This window comes from Marmota monax, unplaced genomic scaffold (assembly GCF_021218885.2).
Source record: "Marmota monax isolate L192 unplaced genomic scaffold, Marmota_monax_Labrador192_F-V1.1 WCK01_AAM20220418_F8-fsc00521, whole genome shotgun sequence".
Lineage (NCBI taxonomy): Eukaryota > Metazoa > Chordata > Mammalia > Rodentia > Sciuridae > Marmota > Marmota monax.
The window spans coordinates 306646-329962 of record NW_026694603.1 but is presented as its reverse complement, the minus strand read 5'-3'; positions in this window follow the sequence as shown (position 1 = coordinate 329962).

Below are 23317 nucleotides of genomic sequence, written 5' to 3'. Positions count from 1 at the left end.
TGATAGGGGGAGGTAGTTGGAGCCTCTTAAGATTCACATTTGGGCTGGGGATGGAGCTCTGTGGTAGAGTATGAGCTTAGTTAACAGGTGTGAGGACCTGGATTCAATCTGCAGCATACACACACACACACACACACACACACAAAGAGACCACATGAATTTCTCACAATTCATACACTATTACAACTAAGCCTTCACCATGCCACTCCATGCTCTGGTCTGCCTAAGAAAAAGCCAGACACACCTGCTAGCCACCATTTCTACTCCTCTCCAGAGGTACAAACACCACCCCAGCAGCCTCTCTACTGCAGGGAGAGAGGAATCTAGACATCTTGCAATTAAGTCCAGGGGGCTCACTCCTGACAACTGTGTCAGACAGCTTGTCATATATTGCCTTGCTGCTCTGAGTAATGAGAGTGCAAGCTGCAAGAGCAATGTCCCCTGGTGTGGCCTGATAATAGGCATAATCCCTTCTATGCATACAAGACCTTCTGGTTTCCCAAACATTTCCTTTCACCAGCACCGTGTTCAGAGACCTGGTCTACGGAGCCCCGTCAAATACAAACCGGGCCTATTCAGGGTGAGAATAGAAGGCGGCCTGCCTCTCACTCATGCATCTAGGTGGAAATAGATGTCAGGGATTCACATTGTGGTTAACAGATGTCAGGGATTCCTGCCGACCTGTTGCTAAGGGAACTTTTGTGAAGATGCCCTGAGTCCACAGAATCCAGAATCCCTGCCCACTGCTTTTAAAAAATCCTGTGGAGAGGCCACTTGACCAAGCAAGCACAGAGCGTGGACATGGGGTGGCTCTTGCTGGGCAGAGGCAGACAGAGTATGGTCAAAGGTAGATATTCCAACTGCAGGAGTTACAGATGCAGGCCCCAGACCCCAAATCAAAGGGCAGGATGGCTCAGTGAAGATGGCATAATTTCTGTCCCAATTACATACCTGGGGAGCCATGAGCCCTAATATACCTTTTATGGACAAAGTCCATGACTATATAAAAACTCACTGGTGTGAAGGTCAAGGCCACACCCATTTTAGGTGATTTTTATGTTATAGGAAGGAAATAAAAAAAAAGGTTCTTTATTAAAATCAAAGTGTGTACCATAGTGAGCATCCACCATCAGGGAGCTCAGATATACTATGATTATTAATTCTCAGAACGCAGGCCTGCCAAAACCAGGCTGGAATGGCAATGGTTTACGGACAGGCCCAGGCTTTAGGGACAGGCAAATATGATTTCAAACTCCAGCTGCATCATTTATCACGTGGCCTCTAAAGAGAAACCACTGGAGTCTTGGTTGGGAATTATTGTTTTTCTGTGCTGGGAATCAAAACCAGGTCTTGTGCATGTTTAGCAAGTGCTCTGCCACTGAGCTACACCCCCAGCCTGAACCCCCTCTGCTGCTAAATTTAAAAAAATAAATAAAAGCAAAAAAATTCCCTAAGATGCAAAAGAGAATCTCCAAGCAGAACTGCCCAGGTCTCTTACACCTTACCTCCCTCTGGGGAACTCCCTCTCTCCTCAGCCTGGCCTGGCACTTGCTGCCTCCCCTCTAAAGGATCATTGGTTCCGTGTCATCCCTACTCTTCTGAGACAACTAGTCTTCAAAACAGCCCTCAACAAACCACACATCCTTTGTATCCGCACCTGCATCCACCTCCTCCCTACCCTGCCTCTGGACTGCTCCTGTGACTCACTTAATCAATAGGATGTGGCAGAAATGATGTACCCAGCCTCAGCCTAAGACTTAAGGAAGCCTGGCAGTCTGGGTCTTTTTGTTTTGGGGAGTCAGCCAAGAAAGAACTCCAACTACCCCACAGAAGAGAAGGGCTATGTGGAAAGGTCTTGGAGAAGGAGACTCCATGCGGAGGGAGAGGCCACATGGAAGAACACTAAGGTTCCAGACAGGTGAGCAAAGATGCCACTTTGTTGGATGTGGTATCACACACCTGTAATCCCAGCTACTCAGGAGGCCAAGGCAAGTTCAAGGCCAACCACAGGAACTTAGCAAGAACCTGTCTCAAAAGAAAAAAGTAAAAAAAAAAAAAGAAAAAAAAGAAGAAAAGGGTGGTAGAGTATTTGTCTAGCATACATGAAGCCCTGGGTTCATTCAATTCCTAAAAAAAAAAAAAAAAAAAAAAAATCCACTTTGGTATTCAGTTCCAACCCCCATTTGACTGCAACTGCATGAGAGACATCAAACAGACCAGTGGAAGGACTACCCGGCCAAGCCCTGCCGCCTCACAGAACTGTGTGAGATAAGTTCAGAAGTAGCTTGTTGCCTGGCACTAGATAAAAATCATTCCTTAATTGTCCATAGCACAGTCAACTGTCACCAGTGATCACTCCCTCTTAACTCCTGCAGCACACGAACCAAAAGTGGGAGGATGGAAGGTGGCGAGGAAGAGACAAGAGTTCAAGGGTGACCTCCTGCATCCCTCCTAGTAGCATTTGTAAACAGTGTTATATTCTGTGAGTCCCTTTTGTGTTGCTCTGACAGAATACCAAAGACTGGGTAATTTGTTAAAGAAATGTATTTCTTACAGTTCTAGAGGCTAGGAAGTCCAGAGTCAAGGTATTGGCATCTGCTGAAGGTCTTGCTCTGTCATCCCATGGCAGAAGGCAGAACAGAAAAAGAGCAAGTACTTAAACTTGCAGACTCAGATATTTTTTTAAATTCCCTTTTTTTTTTTTTATAGTGGGGATTGAACTCAAGGACACTCGACCACTGAGCCACATCCCCAGCCCTATTTTGTATTTTATTTAGAGACAGGGTCTCACTGAGTTGCTTAGTGCCTTACTTTTGCAGAGGCTGGCTTTGAACTTGCAATCCTCCTGCCTTACCCTCCCAAGCCGCTGGGATCACAGGTGTGTACCACCACACCCGGCCTTTTTTTTTTTTTGAGACAGAGTCTCCCTAAGTTGCACAGAGTAATGGAAACCTGGCCAATTCTGCCTCAGCATTTCAGTAGGTGGGATTTCAGGCACACACCACGACAGCCAGCTTCAAGCCTTTTTTATAACTGGCATCAATCCACTTGTGAGGGTGGGCTCTCATGACCTAAACACCCCCCAATACTGCTGCACTGAGAATGAAGTTTCTGAACTGGGGTGTAACTCAGTGATAGAAAACTTGCCTAGCATATTCAAGGACTGGGTTTGAACCCCAGCCCCAGGAAAAGAGAGAGAGAGAGAGAGAATAAAGTCACATCACGTTCAAACCACAGCAGTGCCCCTGAGATCTAGGCCTTCCAGCTAGACCATGGATTCTAACAACAGCACCTACTTAAAGAAAAGTTCTGTTGTATTTGCATTCCAATCTTATTACCCATCCAGAATTATTTCCCAAAAGCTCTGCGAGTTTTTGCAGATGTGTTATGGCATCTTCTAGGTCCCTAATTTCTTCTCTCCAGTTCAAGTAAGAGCAGGCTCTGAGGAACTCCTGGGCCCCATTCAGCCCTATAACCACTGGACATGACTAGCCACAGCACCTGTCCTGATCCCATGCCTGACTCTACAGGTCTTCCCTAGGATGGAGATTTGGTCTCCCTCCTCTATCTGGTTCCTGCAGGAGCTGGTTGATGCATCTTGCAGGACTGGTGGAAATCTCCCACACACGGGGGCCCCAGGTCTGTGGACATGATCTGGGGCCTGTCTCGGGTCTGGCAGAACACACTCCACAGCCTCCTGGCTCTGGACTCAGGTCTCTTTCACAAGACCAGCTCCTCCTCTACCATGGCCCTACCATGATATTAGAAGACTGCTCTACCCTTCTCTCTCTCCATGACTAAAGACACTCCCAGGAAAGATTCCTGTAGTTGCTCTTAACTAAGGACCTTTACATTCCATAGCCAGCTACAGGTCTTGGCTGGTAGAATCTTTAATGTCCCCCAGACAGATACAGTGGTGCATACCTGTAACCCCAGAAACTCAGGAGGCCGAGGCAGGAGGATCCCAAGTTCAAGGCCAGTCTTGGCAAATAAGGGAGATCCTGTCTAAAAATTAATAAAATTTAAAAGGTCTGGGGATATAGCTTGGTGGTATAGCACCTCTGGGTTCAAATCCTCAGTAGAGAAAAAATAAATAAATAGTCAAGAATATTTCAAAGAAAAAAATGTTAAAACTTTTTATATATGACTGTTTGTCCACATAGTTACCCTTTGCTGTGTTCTTCATTCTCTTTATACAGCTCCAATCTGCCATCTGGGTTTACATCTCCTCACGCTGAAGAACTTACATGTCCACCAAAGGCCCATACATCAGAGGTTCACTTGTGCCCAAGGCACCACTGGAAGGTGGTGACGCCTTTAGTAGGAGGTGGAGCCTAATTGGAGGAAGTTAGGTCATGGGGAATGTGGCTTTGAAAGGGCTCTTGGGACCCTGGCCTTTTCCTGTCTCTCTTTCTCTTTGCTTCCCAGAATGCACCATGAGCTGAACAGCTTCATCACATACTCCCCACCATTATGTTCCCCACCATTATGCATCAACCAGCCCCTAGAGGAACCAGATAGAGGAGGGAAGCCTCACCACAGGCCCCAAAGCAATGGGCTCAACCAACCAGAGACTGAAAACCCTAAAAATGTGAGCCAAAATATACCTTTCCTACTTTAAAGTTGCCCATCTCAGGTGTTTCGTCATAGTAATGGAAACCTGACTCATACAGGCCTCATTCCTCTTTGCACCACACCCTGAGTAGCCAGGACTCTAATGGCCAGAGTCCTTGAGCCTACCAGAGCCCTTCCACGCTTCTCCGCTTGGGCTAAGATATTCCTGGAATCCTCTGGAAGCCTGGGTGTGCTGACCACTTTGCCACGTATCTTTGAGTCCTATCCAAAGAGATTTGCACAGTAACCAGGTCCTCCACCACCCTGGCCTCCTTCCCGGAGTTGGCTGACCACCAGGGCAGATCTAGCAACCCTCTCAGATTAGTTCCCAACTCCCCTCCACAGTGTAGGCTTCTTGCAAAGCCAGGGCCTCTCACTTCCCCTTTCTTCACCCAAACAAGGAAGAAATCCTCGGTGAGTATCCATTTTGCACACATCCTAGTCAGTGCCTTACACGTCTCCAGCAAGATGGGCCTTTCTGGTGTCGTTCTTTCCATCATAGGGCAAGAGTCACGATGGAGTCGAGGGGACCCTGGAAAGACCTTTCTCAGCTGTGGACCCAGCATGCATCCCTACCCCCAATAGCCTTCCTGACCTCTGGGAGGAGATATAAACCCAGACTTCATTCCCCCAGTGAGCTCAGCGTCAGGTGCCCCCTGGCTGACATCACAGGACTTTGAGGATTTGACCCATCCCAATGGACTCTACTTGCATTATCTTCTATCTCTACCAATCCTCAGCCTTGTGGTCCAGCTTGCTCATGTAGGAGGTCCCCAGATACAGAGTTTGATCCATGATTCTTCCTGTTGCAACTGCATCAGCTTTAGCCCTGAAGAGAGTCCCATTCAATATTTTAGCCATCCCTCTCTCTTAGCCCTAACATTAAAGCCTCCCCTTAGGGATGCTGTGACAGCATGTTGACCTTGGGGGCTGTACTTGCCCTTTTCCACATAGATCTAGACTCTTCCTCCCCTGATCAGGGGAACTGGTGATAATGTACGTACCACACCCAGTGCCTAGTAGGTGCTCAATAAACCAAGGTCCCTCTCAGTGGCCTCAAACATACATAAGCACTTCTACAGCGGGTCACTCGCTGGGAGTGGTCTGACCAATCTTTACACATCAGAGATTTCCTAGACCTATTATAAATGCCAGGGGATGTGACTGTCACACACAAGTCTGTCCCATCTGATATTTTTGCTTTGTCCCCTGAGCCTGATCCTTCCTCTCCTCCCCTCCCAAGGAAGAGCAGAGTCACTTGGTTCTTACTAACACCCACTAAGCTTTGCCCCCACCCAAAACAGCTGACTGAGTCCAGCCAGGGACACTCCTCACCGGACAGACATCCACTATAGCCAAATTTCCACATCAGTATTTCCTGAGAAAACGTGGCCACCAGAACAACTCCCAAAATATGCGTCTCTCCCAGGGCTCTGGAGCTACAATCAAGAGGCTCCGGATCTTCCCATCAAAAGCAGTATGATCTGTGTTTCTTGTACATCTTGAATGTCAGGAAAGAACCAGGAAAATCAAAGCCACACACCTGTGCCTCCCTTACTGTACAGGTACTCCAAACATAGAACCCAGAGTTCCCAAATATACTCTTGCTAACAGCCAGGAAAGCTCATTCCAGACTGCAGCAGAAATAGCCCCTAAACTTTGCTCAGATGGTACTAATCCATTTGGGAGAGAGTTTGTTGTTCTCTTCTGGACCTGAGAGAAATATCATGTGCCTTTAGGTGGCCAGGTATTATTTTTGATAATGTTGCCACAGAATACTACTCAGGCAGTCTCCCTCCTCTGTAACCATCTCTATCCCTTTCTCCCCCTACCCCTCCAGGCCATGAGTTGAATGGGTCATTTTCATTTAAAATCTGCTACTTTGTTCTTTGGGAAAGAGGGTAAAAAAGCATAAATAAATACAATCTCCATGATAGGGGAAGATTGGTCATATGAATGTTTACTGATACTTAAACACAATTGGGGGTAACCATTAATTTTGTCTTTAGAGCAATCCTGGGGTCAGACAGGCTTTTAGAAAAGGGGGTGTCCTGTAAAGTCACACACCCCCCAACACACACACACACACACACACACACACACACACACACACGGGGACTTCAGAAACTTTGGATCTCACTCACTCAGGCCCTGATCTCAGTAATCACTGACCCTGATCTCAGTGATTACAGAACAGTGAGGCCTCCCAATTGTCACCCAGACAATAAACAACCAGCTGACTCTGCTCAGCAGGTCCTGGGTAGCCCTGGGGCCAAGCCAGAACCCCAGGAAATAGCACTTTCAGGTTCTGAGCCCAGTGGAGGGGGGCTCTGGCTGGGGGCTGCCGCACCCCTGAAATAAGACCGCTGATGGATGAGGCTCCCACTGGTGGCCAGTAAAGCTCCGCGGACCAGCAAGTGGACGGCCCAGAGGCAGCCAGGCAGTCTGACCCGGGACAGCACAACTGTGTCCACGGGTCAGCGGGCTCCGGGATCCAGGCTGGACAAGCCGGGCTACTTCTCAGAACCCCGGATTCTCCCTGTGTCTTCCCAAGACCACCAGGTCTGTGCAGCCCTTAGGCGGGCCCTGCCACCGCCGGCACCGCGCCCGCCTGTTCCAGAACTCGCACAGGCAACAAGTTCTAGCTTCTTCGGAGCGGCCAATGGGCTCGGGAGGCCCGGCGCGAGGGGAGCGCTCCTGTGGAGCTCGCGATGCCCACGCCTGCAGGGGTGCGCGCTGCCTTCTCCGTCCCCAGGAACGCGGAGTTGCATGTCGGTCGGTAGAGCAGATCTGCCCCCAGGGGCGTCCCTCTACAGGGACAGCAGCAGATCCCCGCCGTGGTCAACAGGTATGCCGGCACCCGAGGGACCGCAGCCGGGGGAGTCTTTCCACCCTGGCCCTCGCCCCTTACCTCCAGCAACTGCACGTAGCTTGCCGGGAACCAGCCGCGGAGCCCGTCCTCCTTCTCGCCTTCCCACCAGCCTCCGTCCGGGACTTGCAGCAGCGTGATAAGCTCACCCGCGGCGAAGCGGAGCCCCTGGCCATGCCGCTCCCCGGAGAAGGGGTAAAGGGTCCGGCAGCGGGTGCCGGACATGGCCTTGGCGCCCGGGCTCACAGCGCAGACTGCATCCCTGCCGAGCCCCGCGGGCTGGGCAGCGGCTCCGCGGGATCCCAGGCGCCCGGAGTCCCGGGATCCCAGGCGCCCGGAGTCCCGGGCTCCCGCGCTCTGAGCGCGCGCCGTGTCGGGGGTCCGCGGGGGTCCCCGGTCAGGTAGGGGACGCGCGATCCGCGCAGAGAAGCAGACACTCGCTGGCTTCGCCGAGAGAGCGGCGACGCCCCCGGGCCGGGCAGCTTGCAGATCCCAGCTCCGGGCGAGGGGGCGGGGCTCAGGGGGAGGAGACCCAGGGGCCCCGGGCTCCGGAGACAACTTCCCGGGGACGCGGAACGCGGGCTGTCGCCGCGAGGGCCGGCCGGAGCCAGGGCCGCCCTGGTGCGCGGAAATGCGCAGCTCCCCGGGGAGGTGGGACCCGGAGCATCCCCCCTCCGCGGGACTCGGCGGCGAGCGAGGGAGGGAGGGGACGGGCGGACGTGGAGAGGGGCTGGCGGCCGGGTGGCCGGGCGGGGACTCTCTGGGAGATGACGGGGGGCGGGACGGGGGCTGGGCCAGGGCGGCCACGCCCGCCGAGGGCTGAGCGCCAGCTCGCGGGGGGGCCAAGTCGCTGGGGAGAGGGTCTCCCACGCATGCCCCCGCCACCCAGTGCTCTGGGAGGGAAACGCCCCTCCGTGCCTGTTTCGCAGGCCTGATGCTGGGTGGCGGACCGACGCGCTCTGCCATCAAGGTGTCTGTGGAGGAACGTGTTTGTGACCGTCATTGTAGTGGTTGAACCTGGGGTTGAACTTGACTCACCAGAAACTGAACAATGGGTGAAAGACAGGTTTGAACCCTGGCGCCTGAGCGGAGATGCCAGGAGGCACCGTGTCGTATTGGAGGGAAGAGGCTGGGAGGAGAGGGAGATGGAGTCGGAGTTGGTAGAATTGGAATCGGGTCGATGGGGATAAATGGAAGACGGGCGAAAGGTGAGAGAACCAGTGCCCTTAGCTTTCCATGCAAATGAAGGCCAGTTCAGGGTACAGCGCTGCGGGAATCTAGACCTGCCAACTGATGAGGCGACACTCATTTGGTCAGTCAACAAATACTAGTTAGGAAACTGTCATGTCCCATGCAATGTGTAAGGTACTACCGACATCATTTGGAAAAGTTCCTGCTCTCAAGGGATTCCTGGACCTCAGGTGCTGAATAGAATTGACCTTGGACCACAGAAGAGGAAGAAAGATTGGTTTCTTGCTAGCTTACTCTATATGGAAAAATAAAATACATTTCCTAAACTTAAATTGCTGGGTGCTTTTATATCTGTGTTTGCAAGTTGAGCATTTCTAATCCAAAAAAAAAAAAAAAAGTCTGAAGTCCCAAATGCTCCAAAATTCAAAACTTTTTGAGTGCCAATATGATGCCACATGGAAAATTCCACAACTGAATTCATGCGATGGGTCACAGGCGAAATGCAGGTGCATTAAAAATATATAAAATTACCTTCAGGCTATGTGTTTAAGGTGGGTGTGAAACAAATGAATTTTGTTGTTAGACTTGGATCCTATCCCTAAGATATCTCATTATGTATATGCAAATATTTCAAAATCAGAAATCCTAAACAATTCTGGTACCAAACATTTTGGATAAGGGACATACAAGCTATACTTCTACCCACTGACATCCCTGCTCAATCATCTTTCATGGCTCCCTATTGCCTCTTAAATTTGATATAAACTTCCATCTGTGCATTTCGGGCCCTCTATAATACCTACTCTAGCCTCATTCTTCACCATGCCTATCCAGATACCCATTCTAAAACCAGTCAATTGGGGCTACAAGAGTCCTTGGTCTTGCATACCTATCAGTGCTTTGAATTAGACCCTGGCACAGGTCTTTCACCTAGGTCAGTGGTACTCAACCCTGGCTGCACATTAGAATCACCTGAGTAACTCCCTAAAAATACTCATGCCCAGGCTCAACCTAGCTTTGAGATTCACTATTGAACTTCAACCTGCATGTAAACCATCTCACCTGAGCAGCCTTCACCTGGCCTCTGGCCCCTGGCAAGTTGGCAAGTGCAGATTGTCTGTAATATTCCATCAGATGCAAATTTACAAACATTTGCTTGGCCAGAAACATGGGAAAACAAACTCTTGACCAGTTACCATTAAGAATCTCTTAACACAGAGTCACAGGGCTGGAAGTGTGGCTGGGTGGTAGAACATGAGGCCCTGTGTTTGATATCCAGCACCACAAAACTAACAAACCACCAACAACAAAAAGCTGCATAACTTATCATAGAAAACATGTCACTAGCCAGACAGAGTGGCACTCACCTGTAATCCCAGAGGCCTGGGAGGCTGAGTCAGGATGATCACAATTTCAAAACCAGCTTCAGCAATTTAGTCAGGCCCTAAGCAACTCAGACCTTATCTCAAAAAAAAAAAAAAAAAAAAAAATTAAAAAGTGGCTGGGGATGTGTCTCAGTGGTTAAGTGCCCTGGATTTAATCTCTGGTACAAAAAAAAAAAAAAATTGCAATTCTCCCAAGCAGCTGAGATTACAGGTGTGTACCACTGCACCCAGTTTGCAATCCGGAATTCTCTGTAGCAACCTGTGAGCAATCTGCATTCCATTCTGGAATTGAGAAATCTCAGCCTACACAGCACTCCATACACTTCAGCACCAAATGACCCCCCTCCCCCAATATCCCCCCCAGCCCCCAAATGAATCACGGCTGTCAGTTTCCTCAATTATTTCATCTCATTCCTGTAATCCTGGAAATGGAGGTGATTATTGCCCCCAGATCAGAGGTAAAGAAATTGGAGCTCAAAGGTTGTGGCTTGCCTACCCTAATACAGCCAGCGAATAAAATGCGGCTTTGAATTCAGGTTGCCTTATTGTATACATCAAGAGCTTTTTCCTCTAGTTCATCCTGCCAGATTCAGTAAATGTGGATCCTTCTGGCTCACTTCCAAATAGCATTTTAAGACAGGGCTTTCTGGTGATACCCAATATTAGTCTTTTTTTTTTTTTTCTTTTTCCTGCTGAGGATTGAACACAGTGGCTCTCTACCACTGAGCTATATCCATACCCCCTTTGATTTTGGGTGTGTGGTGGGTAGTTAGAGGAGATTTAATTCAGGAGTACTTTACCACTGCATATTATCCCCGAGAACTTTTTATTTTTATTTGAAACAGAGTCTAAGTTGCTTAGGGCCTTGCTAAATTGTTCAAGCTGGCCTTGAACTTGCAATCTTCTGCCTCAGCCTTCTGAGTCCCTGGGATTATAGGCATACTCAACTGTGCCTAGCATTCATTTTTTTTATTTTGAGACAGACTCTGGATACAATCACCCTGGCTGGCCTCAAACTTGTGGATCCTCCTGCCTTAGCCTCCCATGTAGCTGGGATTATAGGTGTGCACATCTGCACCTAGCCAATATTAGTCTTTACAGAAATAGACTGGAATAGCAGGTAATGGGACTCTTGTCTCTATGGGAAGTCCCTCAACACCTTTGTGTCTATTTCCTCCAATTATAATTGGAGATTGAAGCCAATGTCTAAAACTGAGATACTCAAATGTATAAGCTCTGGACTGCCTGTATTCAAACCCGTTCTGCCACTTTCTAACTATATGTCTTTGGGCTCTTTACTCTCTGATTCTCATTTTCCTTATCATTAAAAGAAGATGGTAGCAGTATTTATATCATAAAGTTATTAAGCATGTTTAAAGCAATGCCTGGTACATTAAGTTCTCAAATATTGGTAATTATTAATATTTATCTAGTTCAGTGGTCCTGATGATTTTTTATAATCTAATACTTCTTTTTTGATCTAAGATTTCCAAGACAGTAATAAAAATGAGAACTCTTACATCTTTGGGATGCCAAAAATTGTCAGAGTGTACTTTGGATTTCTGTTTTCTCCCAGGATCCTGAAAGAGATAATACGGCTGGTATGATGGCACGTGCCTCTAACCCCAGCATGTGGAGGCTGAGACAAAAGGATCACAAATTTGTGGCCAACCTCAGCAACTTAGTGAGATCCTGTCTCAAAATAAACAATAAAAAGAGCTGGGGATGTAACTCAGTGGCAAAGCATCCCTGGATTCAATCGGAGAGTGAGAGAGAGAGAGAGAGAGAGAGAGAGAGAGGTACCTTATCTATTTTCCCCTTGCCTTTCTTTTGATTGGGGAGTTGAAACCAGGGACACCTTACCCCTGAACTACACCCCAGTCTAGTCTTCATCGTTGTTGCTATTATTATTACTATTATTATTATTTGAGACAGATCTCGATAAATTGCTGAGGATCTTGCTAAATAGCTGAGGCCGGCCTCAAACTCACCAACCTCCTACCTCAGCCTCCCAGATGCTGAGATTATATGCATATGCCATCACACCTCGCTTCTATTACTGTCTTGAACTTGCATTTAAATCTGTAATTAATTATTAAACTTTTTTTTACTAAGTTGGTCTTATTATACCAGTTAGACTCCTAATAACTCATGAGAAGAACATCTTTTTTTTTTAATATTTCCATCTATCCCTCTTGAAGCCTGATATTGAGTCTTACAAAAAATAAGCATTCTGCACTTCCTAAATCATTTTGCATAGACTGTGTGGATCCTTGTTCATATTCAGATTTTCCATATTGCCACATAATTCTGTAAACACATGTTACAATATCCAGGTGAGCCTGTACCTCTGAGAGCAAGCCTAAGTCTCTTAGCTGATAATTTTATCATTTGCAATTTAAAGTTATGTTGTGGCAGTTATTTCTTTTCTTCCCAAGACAGGCTTATATGCTTTTCTATTAGCCTATGGATGGCAGAGAAATATAAGGGTTTTGGTTTCTCAAAAAGCTAAACATAGCTGGGTGTGGTGGCACACACCTGTCATTCCAGCAACTCAGGAAGCTGAGGCAAGAAGATCTCAAGTTCCAGGCCAGCCTGGGCAACAGAGCAAGACCCTGTTTCAAAATAAAAAACAAAAAGGGCTGGGGATGTAGCTTAGTGGTAAAGGGACCCCTGGGTTCAATCCCCAGTCCAGTACCTAAAAATAAATTGCGGGGTGGTAGGGGGGGGGCGGGCAGAAAGCTGAACATAAATTTACCATATGACTCTGCAATTTCCTCCTGAGTGTCTACCTAAGAGAAATGAAAATGTACGTCCACACAAAAACTTACAGTGAATTATCTCAGCAGCCCCAATCATAATAGCCCCCTGGGGAAAAAAAAAGCAGAAACAATCTAAATGTCTATCAGTTCAAAATTACATATAAGAGGTTGTGAGGGGAATGGGAAAATAAACAAGGAGAGATATGAATTACAGTGGATGGGGTAGAGAGAGAAGATGGGAGGGGAGGGAGGGGGGATGGTAGAGGATAGGAAAGGTAGCAGAATACAACAGTTACTAATAGGGCATTATGTAAAAATGTGGATGTGTAACCGATGTGATTCTGCAATCTGTATTTGGGGTAAAATTGGGAGTTCATAACCAACTTGAATCTAATGTATGAAATATGATATGTGAAGAGCTTTATAATGTTTTGAACAACCAATAAAAAAAATTAAAAAAAAAAAAGAATAGAAGAGATGTAGTACACCCATACAATGGAATATGTACTCAACTATGGAGAGGAATGAAGTTCTGACAGATGCTGCCATGTGGATTATGTTAAGCTAAATGAAATCATGGGACACAAAAGGTTGCATATTATATGATTCCATTTGTACAAAATGTCCAGAGAAGGTAAATCCATAGAAACAGTCAACAGATTGGTGGTTGCCTGGGGTTGGGAGTAAGCAAACAAATACAAGTTTTCTTTTTGGGGTAGTGAAAGTGTTCTAAAATTAGATTATGGTAATGATTGTGCAATTTGGCAAATCACTGAATGATAGGCTTAAAACAAGTAAATTTTTTGGCACGGAAAGTGCGCCCCAATAAAGCTGTTAACATAAAACAAAAATAAACAAAGAAAGGCTTTCTTTACCCAACAAAGGTATTTTTCTCTGCTCACATGTACCAGTTCATTCAACAACAACCCACAGAGCTTTGGGACTGGTGTTATAAAAGGTATAATGTGGCCATGTGGGCCAGTGTACACCTGCAATCCTAGTGACTTGGGACACCTAGGCAAGAGGATTGCAAGTTTCAGACTAGTCTGGGGAATTGTGCAAGACCCTATCTCAAAAGAAAAAATGAAAAGAACAGAGTATGTATCTCAGTGGTTAAGCACCCCTGGGTTCGATCTCTAGTACAAAAAAAGTTAATAATAATTATAATCTAGATGTCTGGACTGGGGAAATAGCTCAGGAAAGAGCAGCATGCACAAGACTCTTAATCTCCAGCAAAAGAAAGAAAAAAGAAGAGAGGGAAAGAAAGAAAGAGAAGGAGGATTCTCTATAATCTTAGTGCTGGAATCAGGCTGTTCAAACTTGTTTGACTATGTATCTCTATCAGTAAAAATTCCAAAATGTATGTATTTCTATTATTTATAAATTAAATACATGAATCACTAAAATGAAGTATTTTATTATATGAAATTAATTTTTTTTAAGTGGTCATATTAAAATACACATCATACACAGCTAGAGGTTCTGTTATTGTCTTTCTGTATCATAGTTGGCTGTTTCCTGAAGTTCTTAGGATCAGTGATATTGAAGATCAGTTTGGAGCCAGGTGTGATGGGACCATACCTGTGATCCCAGACACTCAGGAGGCTGAGATAGGAGGATCATGAATTTGAGGCCAGCCTGGGCAATTTGGTAAGATCCTGATTTAAAATAAATAAATATATAACATTGGGAATGAAAAGAAAGTTAAGTTAGTGAACTGGAGAAAGCATTTTGGAATCCTGACTTTGGAGAAAATGAATGGGTGCAATTCTTCCCTTGGAGTGTTAGAAGAAACCTAGCCTAGAGCAGGCATAGAGGAGAGATTGTGCAAAGCTCCATCCATCTTCTCCTCAGTCCTTGTGTTTGTAATCCCAGCCAGAGGTTCCAGACAAAGATCCTGAAACTTAAGTGTGAGAATCACCAAAGGAGAACATGTTAGAAATAATGGCTATTTGTGGCGTTGGCCCCGGGGATTCTGATACAGTGAGTCTGGGGTGGGAACAAGGTGTTGGTGTTTTTAACAAAAATCCCAGATCTTAAGATGGAGTTCTGAGACCACATACTTCAAAGATTGTCATTTTATTTTCAGATTTCATTTGTACATAAGGGAACATCATCATTTACAAGGAAGAAGGATTTGCATTGTTATTTTATTTAGCCAGGCCCATCAACACTTAAAAGAAGGAAGAGAAAGTAAAGTTAACAGCACACAGAAAATAAGAAGGCAAACTGGTATAAGAAGAGAGAATTACAGCAGTTTTAGCAAAAAAGTTTTCTTCTTCTTCTTTCTTCCTTTTTTTTTTTTTTTTTGAGGTGGAGGCAGTGCTGGGGATTGAATAACCCAAGGCTCATGAGCTACTACTGAGTCACATCCCCCACCCCAGCCCTGTTTTAACAATCATGCAATACTGATACTGGGGATTGAAGAAAGGGACTCACACATGCCGGACAAGCACTCTATCACTACTGAGTTATATCTTTTCTTTTCTTTTCTTTTTTTAGACAGGATCTGGCTAATTTGACTGGCCTTGAACCTGTGATCCTCCTGTTTCAGTCTCCTGAGTGGCTGGGATGACTACAGATGTGGCACACCACCGTACCTGGCTAGTTTTAATTGGCTTTCTTTCCGACTCTACAATCCAGCAACACTGTATTCCATAAGACAGATTAAGCATTTCAACAATCCAAGCAGAGGATGTTAGTTTTATAGACAGAAGAAGGCTCAAGAGAGGAGACAGGGACATCAAGGGGTTTGGTTATCTCCAAGTTACTGTCCTTGTGAGGTGGGAACAAGAAGAACAATAGAAGAATAACTGATTAGTTAACATCAGATTACTTCAGTTAGTTTTTTTTTTTTTTTTTTTTGTGTGTGTGTGTGTGTGTGAGGATTAAGGCAGAGGGAACTTCATTATCATTCTATTTGAAACTGGCCTGTTTGGAAAAAAAATTGGCTGTTATCTTTTTAATCCTGATTTCTCAGAAAGTCAGATAAACAGCTTAGGCTGCAATTGATGGCATAGAACTTTAGCGTGACTCCATTTTGATTTTTAGACTTGGTCCGTTGGGGCTGGTGCAGGAGGTTAGCAGTGTCCAAAACGATGGCCATAATTTTTCTTTAACAGCGGTAATAAATGAGGAAAGAAAAAGATTAGTGGGAATGGAAGAGACAGAGAATATAGAATAAGAAAAAAGGAAATAGGGATAGAAGAGAGAAGAGAACGTGAATGAGAGGGATGAAGAAGAGAACACCAAATCCAACTTTCTCCCAGGTCCTTCAACCCCCATCCTCCCATTTGGAAACTCTGAAGCCAGAAGAAATTCTAGCCCAAATTCTGACCCCTGTCAGACAAAGGAGGTATCCCAGGTCCTCCCCAAGGTCACCTGAAGGTCAGAGCTGGCAGAAAGAGCTAGAAAGTTCTTCCAAAGGACCTCAAACCAAACCAGCTTCCCTAGTGAAAGCAACAGGTTTCATTTGCAAACAAAACCAGAAGAGAAAGGGGAGAGAAAAAGAAAAAAAAAATGGCTTCAGAGACATTGAGTAAGTTGTGAGGCCAAAGATAACCTGTAGGAATTGAAGTCAGGAACTGGAGGTGTGTTTCAGGGGTAGAGTGCTTGCCTAGCCTGCGGGAGGCTCTGGGTTTATCCCAGTGCCACCAAAAAGAAAAATGAAAGGAAGGAAGGAATTAAAGTCTATCTTTTCACTGTTCTTGTCCCAAGGGTATGGAAAAGACTTCCTGACCTATTCCGACTCCTCCCTATCTGTGGGCATGGAAATATGGAAATGAGATTGCCCTTCAGGAGAAAATAACAACAGAATATCCAACCAAGAGCTGGGCAGAGATAAGCAAAGCCACAGAAAGAGCTGGAAAGTCACCAGGGGTCAAGACCCAGTTCTAACAAGATGACTGCTATTAACCTGAAGCATGGAAAAATCTATCCAAGGAGGACTGAGCCCTCCTAGGAAGACTTAGAAGGAATAAAATTTAAGAGAACTGCTGCCCCTCGGGGGCTTCAGGTCATTCCTCCTTAGGACTTCTGTGCCCAAGGTCACAGGATAGACACATCCTTGAAATATACATATGCATGCACATTGCAAAAACTGCTTTATTTTTTCCCAACCCGCTTCGTTTTTTTTTCCCCCAGTACCAGGGATTGAACCCAGAGGCACTTAATCACGGAGCCACATCCCCAGTCCTTTTTATTTTTCATTTTGAAACAGGGTCCCACTAAGTTGCTAGGGCCTCGCTAGGTTGCTAAGGCTGGCTTTGAACATGCAATCCTCCTGCCTCAGCCTCCCGAGACAAGTCAATGGGATTTACAGGTGTGAGCCACTAGTACCTGGTTTAGCTTACACCTTTTGCCTCAAAGACAAGCCTGCTCCTAATTTCTTGCCCCTGTCGCATGGCCAAAGCTGGAATTTTCATTTATAGATGGTGTCCCTCTATCAAGGCGTGCAAATAGCACCCCATTAAAAGTAGCTTAGGTTGACACAAATCCCAGGGGAATGTTGAGTTTTTTAAAAAAGAATGTTCTTGGCTTTCTCCTGCAAAAAGAGGCTGGCCAAGATGACTGGTAGGAATAGCCCGTTTCTTTCTCAGAACAAAACCCCATCAACACGAGTCTCTATTCTTTTGAAGGCTAAAAATAAATTCAGAATTAATCACAACAGAAAAGGAACAGTCTCTTCAATGACTATAATTAGTTCTCCATTTATTAATGAAGATGAGACTCATCTGACTCCCAACTTTTTTGCTTACTAATTACATGCCCAGGGAAAGTGGCTGCCCCTCTCTCTACCTCTATGTCCTCATCTGCAGAACCAGGGTCAGGGAAAGGATGGCAGGAGACCATCTCAGGAATGTGCTTGGTCAGGGGCGACCTCCATTGAGTGTCCAGGAGTCCTTGTGCCCTGAACCTGGTTCACACCCAAAGAAACTTCACTTGCAGAATTGAAAAGTCGGAGTAGCCTGTGGAAACTTCCAACTCTGGTATTGAAGGAAGTAGAAGGAAAGTTTATCTCCTCTCTAGACTAATAAAAATTCTTTCCATAGACTTTGAGGACAGCCTCAGTGAAGAAATAGAATTCACGTTTAAATGCCTTTTGGCTTCTGCAACAGGATCTCCCCTGTCAGACAAAGGAGGTATCCCAGGTCCTCCCCAAGGTCACCTGAAGGTCAGAGCTGGCAGAAAGAGCTAGAAAGTTCTTCCAAAGGACCTCATAGCAAACCGCCCTTCAGACTTCCCAGGGCTGCAAACAGTTTGGACACGGAAAGGCACATGAACAGGGGTCCTCTCTCCAAACTCATAGTTGAGGGTAAGAATACAGGAAACCCAGCTTTCCGAGAGGCCAACATCTAGAAACTTCAGAATCCAGAATTCAGCTAGAACTGAGCAAGAGGAATTATGAAGAAGCAAGGCAAGAAATGTGTACTACGTGGTTAATTGTCAAAGTGTGTGGTAGGTACATGGGGATTCATTATATACTCTGCTTTTTCATAGGTTTGAAATTTTTCACAATATTAAAATAAGTAAGTATATGCAAGTAAGCTTATGCCGTATACTTAACTTTTCTGAAAGACCATCATAATATTAGAGCTTATGTATTTAATTTTCAAAAATTCATATATATATATATATATATATATATATATATATATATATACTGAAAATTGAACCCAGGGGAACTTTACCACTGAGCTACAGGCCCAGCCCTTTTTATTTTATTTTGAGGCATGGTCCCACTAAGTTTCAGAAGTTGGCCTCAACTTGAACTTGCAATCCTCCTGCCTCAGCTTCCTGAGTAGCTGAGATTAGAGGCATGTGCTACCACACACTATGGACTGAAAAACTACTTTGTGTATTTGTGTGTGTATGTGTGTGTGTAATAACTAATGTTATTACAAGTATCTTGACATTTTGACCGAAAGAACACCTGTTAACAGTTTGACCCTGGTGGCTGGGAGGAGGAGGTTAGGAATCACGGAGAGTCATTTTAAAAGTCTCAAGAAAATAAAAAGACATCTTAGGGCTGGAAATGTAACTCCATGGTAAAGCACTTACCTAGCATGCACAAGACTCTGGGTTCCATCCCCAGCAAAACACACACACACACACACACAACACACACACACACACACAAGATGGATGTTGGTAATAGATAGTCTTAAATAAATAGAGCAGTGTGAATAGTAGAGATGGAATTGAGTACGTAGATCCTAAATTAAGCTTACAAGACAGGAGATCCAAAGGCCAGTCCCAGCTCTGTCCTTCCGAGTCAGGGCCTCAGTTTTCTCATCTGTCCAATAAGAACAAAGCATCCCTCTAGGTATCTGACCAACTCACCAAGGCAGCAAAAGTAGGCAGTGCATTGAAAGAAGCTAATGAACTCTACAACATTATTCAAATATAAAGGACCATTAGAATGACGAGGACCCTGGTATTATTCCTTTTTATTTTATCTATTTACTTGGTGCTGGGGATGCATGCTAAGCAGACACTCTGTCACTGAGCTGCACCCCCAGCCCTGATTCATTCCATTTTAAAAGTCAACCCAGCATGGGGCACTTTTTTTGGAGGATCTTCATTCACAGAGGTTAAAAGATTCCAAGTTATTTCAAATGTTTGTAAGTAAGGAAAGGAACAATTTTGAGAATTGGGCAAACACGCTTAGAGAGGAACAACTCATTTCCTAACTAAAATTAAATGAGGTCAGTGCTAACACTGGTCATTGGGGGAAAGAGGCTGGAAATCAAGGGGGAGGGTGGGAAGAGATTTAACTTCCCTTTATAAACTTTGGCATCAATTCCTTAGCTACTGGGAGTTCATATTACTTTTGCAATCTAAAAGAGATTACAAAGAAAATTAAGTACTCAAGTCAGGGAATAAGGAACATGTACTTTGTACCTGTGGCCCTTCACCAGGTGAGTTATGGATCAAGATACTTGAACCTGTGGTGAGTTCCTTCATCTCTGCCCTTACAGGGGCTGAAGCTGCTGGCTGTCTGATATCTCTGTGGGATTACTTAGGACCTTGAACTCTGACCCTGGCCTTGGTGAAAAATCTTACAGAAACCTCTTGAAACAATCGTCTCTTAGTAAATTGGTATTAGATTGAACCCTGCAAAAATAACGATGCCAAATCATATTTATTGATATTTTTTAACTTGATAGATTCAGTGCAACATCCCTGTCTTGGCCTAACCCAAAGGGATAGAGCACAGCCTAGGGAAGCTTCCAACTCCCCCAGTTTCCTCCCACATTCCTTACTGACCACCCATTCTTCCAAACTTTGCCTCTCGGTTTTCTGGATTAGTGATATGTGACTTCAGCACCTCCTCAAGAATCACGGAAGGCTTTGTGCAAAATTCAGATACCTGGGGCCAACTCAGGAGATTTTGAAATGAGGAGAGGTGTAGGGTATCCACCATCTTTTCTGGGGGTGATTCTTATACACAGACATGACTCAGAACCTTGGCCTGGTATGGTACATCCCTCAGGCAGCTGTAAGAATCACCTAGATATTTTGACAGAGGGTCTCACTAAATTACCCCAGGCTAGCCTCTAATTTGCAGTCCTCCTGTCTCAGCCTCTCAAATCGCTGAGATTACTGGCATGCACCACAGCACCCGGCGAGGTTTGAGCATTTTTAAAAGGTCTCCAAGTAATGTCAACATGAACACGTGTTTGGGGACCACTGGACTGGTGAATGCTAGAGTTTGTTATCCTTCATTTCTAGAAGTAGGAATCACGGGTAGCCCAGAACTATGAACGACATCATCTAGGAGTATATAGGGCCAAGAGGTCAGGATTCGCCCACATGGATGACTGGTCAGCCCTGAGTCAGCTCACTCTGTTCTCTCCTGTTGGGCTTGCTGGTTTAGCGCCTCCTGGCTGTCTGCCTCTCAAGAGGGGACACCTGCTAAGCCTCTCTGCCTCAGCTCCTCCTGTTTCCTGGGCAGCCCCGCATTCTGATGCCCACTCCACTTGGGAGCTGCTTTTCCTGCCTGGGAGTGCAGCCCAGGACCCACCAGGGAGCACGTTGCTATGACGATGGTGGCATACTGCTCCCCCAGCCCCCTTCTGCCACTGCCAAAGTCCTGTGAAAAAATCAGAATTCACAGGGCTCTTCTGGCTGCTTGGACTCCTCCATAGGACAGGGATGTGGGACACTGTTGCCCTCTGTGCTTTGGAAAGATGGGACAAGCCAGGGAATAGAATCTCACAAGAGACAGAATCTTCCCAGTTTGTTGAAATGCATAAAGAAACCTCATGTGTGTGTGTGTGTGTGTGTGTGTGTGTGTGTATGTGTGTGTGTGAGAGAGAGAGAGAGAGAGAGAGAGAGAGAGAGAGAGAGAGAGAGAGAGACTGGGGATTGAAGCCAGGGGTGCTTTACCATGCAACCATATCCCCAGCCTTTTATTTCTTGAGACAGGGTCTCACTAAGCTGCCCTGACCGCCCTTGAATTTACAATCCTCCTGCCTCAGCCTTCCAAGTAGCTGGGATTACAGGAATGTAATCAAGTCCCAGTAAGAAACCTACTCAGAGCAAGGTTTGCCCACCAATTGTTATCAGGAGAGAAATGCTTTTAGGGAACATAAGGAAAAGGAGCCATCTCTTCAGGTGAAGGCAGAATCAGCAACAGGTGGAAAAGGGTGCATGTCAGCAACATCAAAGAATGATACTTTTTTTGCTGGGCGCAATGGCGCATGCCTATAATCCCAGCAGCTTGGGAGGTTGAGGCAGGAGGATCCAAAGCCAGCCTCAGCAAAAGTGAGGCACTAAGCAACTCAGTGAGATCCTGTCTCCAAATAAAATACAAAATAGGGCTGGGGAAGTGGCTCAGTGGTCGAGTGCCTCTGAGTTCAATCCTTGGTAACTGCGTCCCCCTCCCCCCCCAAAAAAAAAAAAAAAAAGAATGCTACTTTTTTCTTTCTCTTGCTATGTTGCCCAGGCTGGCCCTGGACTCCTAGGCTCAAGTGATCCTTCTGCGTCAGGCTCCAGAGTAGCTGGAACTACAAGCACGTACCACTGTGCTCACTCAAAGGGTGATTCTCAGAAAACTACAATTAAAGGAAGAGTATGAGATGAAGGCTGCATGGAGCAGGAGGTGGGTAGCCTAATAAGGAAATCAAGTGTGGTTGATGCATGTCTGTAAACCTAGCCAAACAGGCAGGTACACTTTTCATAATATGCCTCTCTGTGAGAAATACATGCACCATTCCTATAAAGCTGCAGCCTGTGCCTCAGCAATCATTTATCAGGATACTTTCAAATATATATAACAGGTAACCCAACTTTAAAAAGAAAAGTATCAATTCATATAAATAAAAGGTTCAGAGGGAGGAAGCTTCAGACATGGCTGCATCTAGGATCTCAAATCATGTCACGATCTTTCTCTTATCTAACTCTTCTTTCCTTTGAATTGATACAGTTCTGTGTCCACTTTACTCTCCTACAGCTCTCTCATTACCATAGCACCCAGAGGCTCCAATCCTACTGATTCTCAGGTTCAGCTCAGATATGCAAAGGCTTTGGGGGAGGCATTTGGAATAAAAAGTTCTGAGCCTACTTCTCTTTCACCCCTCTCTCTTGAACAGTTACTGTGGCCAAGAAGATGACATTTCCTCATCTATTTAGTCTGCAATGTAAGCTCTTTCAAAAAATGGAACTGGCTCAGGTCTACCCATTAATTTACTTACAGTGTTGAAGACGGAATCCGGGGTCTCGTGCATGCTAGGCAGCTGCTCTGCCACTATGCTACACAAGATTTTTGAAGACAATTTTCCCAAAGGAATATCTGGGATGAGACTGGGAAGGCAAAAGACACAGTGGTCATTGTAACCTCAGGTCAACCTCAACTGATGCTGTAGGGAAAGATGCTCTAGGCACAGAGGTGACTGCTTCCTGAGGTGTGGCCAGAGATCTTGCTTTTCCTCAGGATGTGCTGGTGCAGCCTCAGATCATAGGTTTGTGACCCAAACTAGGAGACTTTAACTATTAGAAAAGAGAATTTTGTTTGCAAATGATTTTTTACCAATAGTAATGATTTTTACCAATACTAAATGAGAGATTGTATCGGCATGTCAATCTTTCCATCATATATGTTGGAAGCATTCCCATGTGCTGTGATGCTTGATATTATAGTTTGGGTGTGAGGAGTCATCCCCAAAATTCCTGTGTGTCGGAGATAGAGTGATTAGCATCAGTCTGTTGTAGTGTGAATGGACTGACCGGGGGTAACTGTAGGCAGGTGGGGCATGGCTGGAGTAGTGGGTCACTGGGGTTGCTCTGGAAGAGTGCATCTTCTCTGTGGCCCCTTCCTCCCTCTCTCTCTCTCTCTCCTCTCTCTCTCATTCCCAGTCACCATGAACTGAACAACTTTCCCTTCACTGTGTCCTTCCACCATGATGCTCTGCCCTACCAAAGACCAATGGAGCAATGGAGTTGGCCATCTGTGGACTGAGACCTCTGAAACTATGAGCCCCAAATCAATTTTT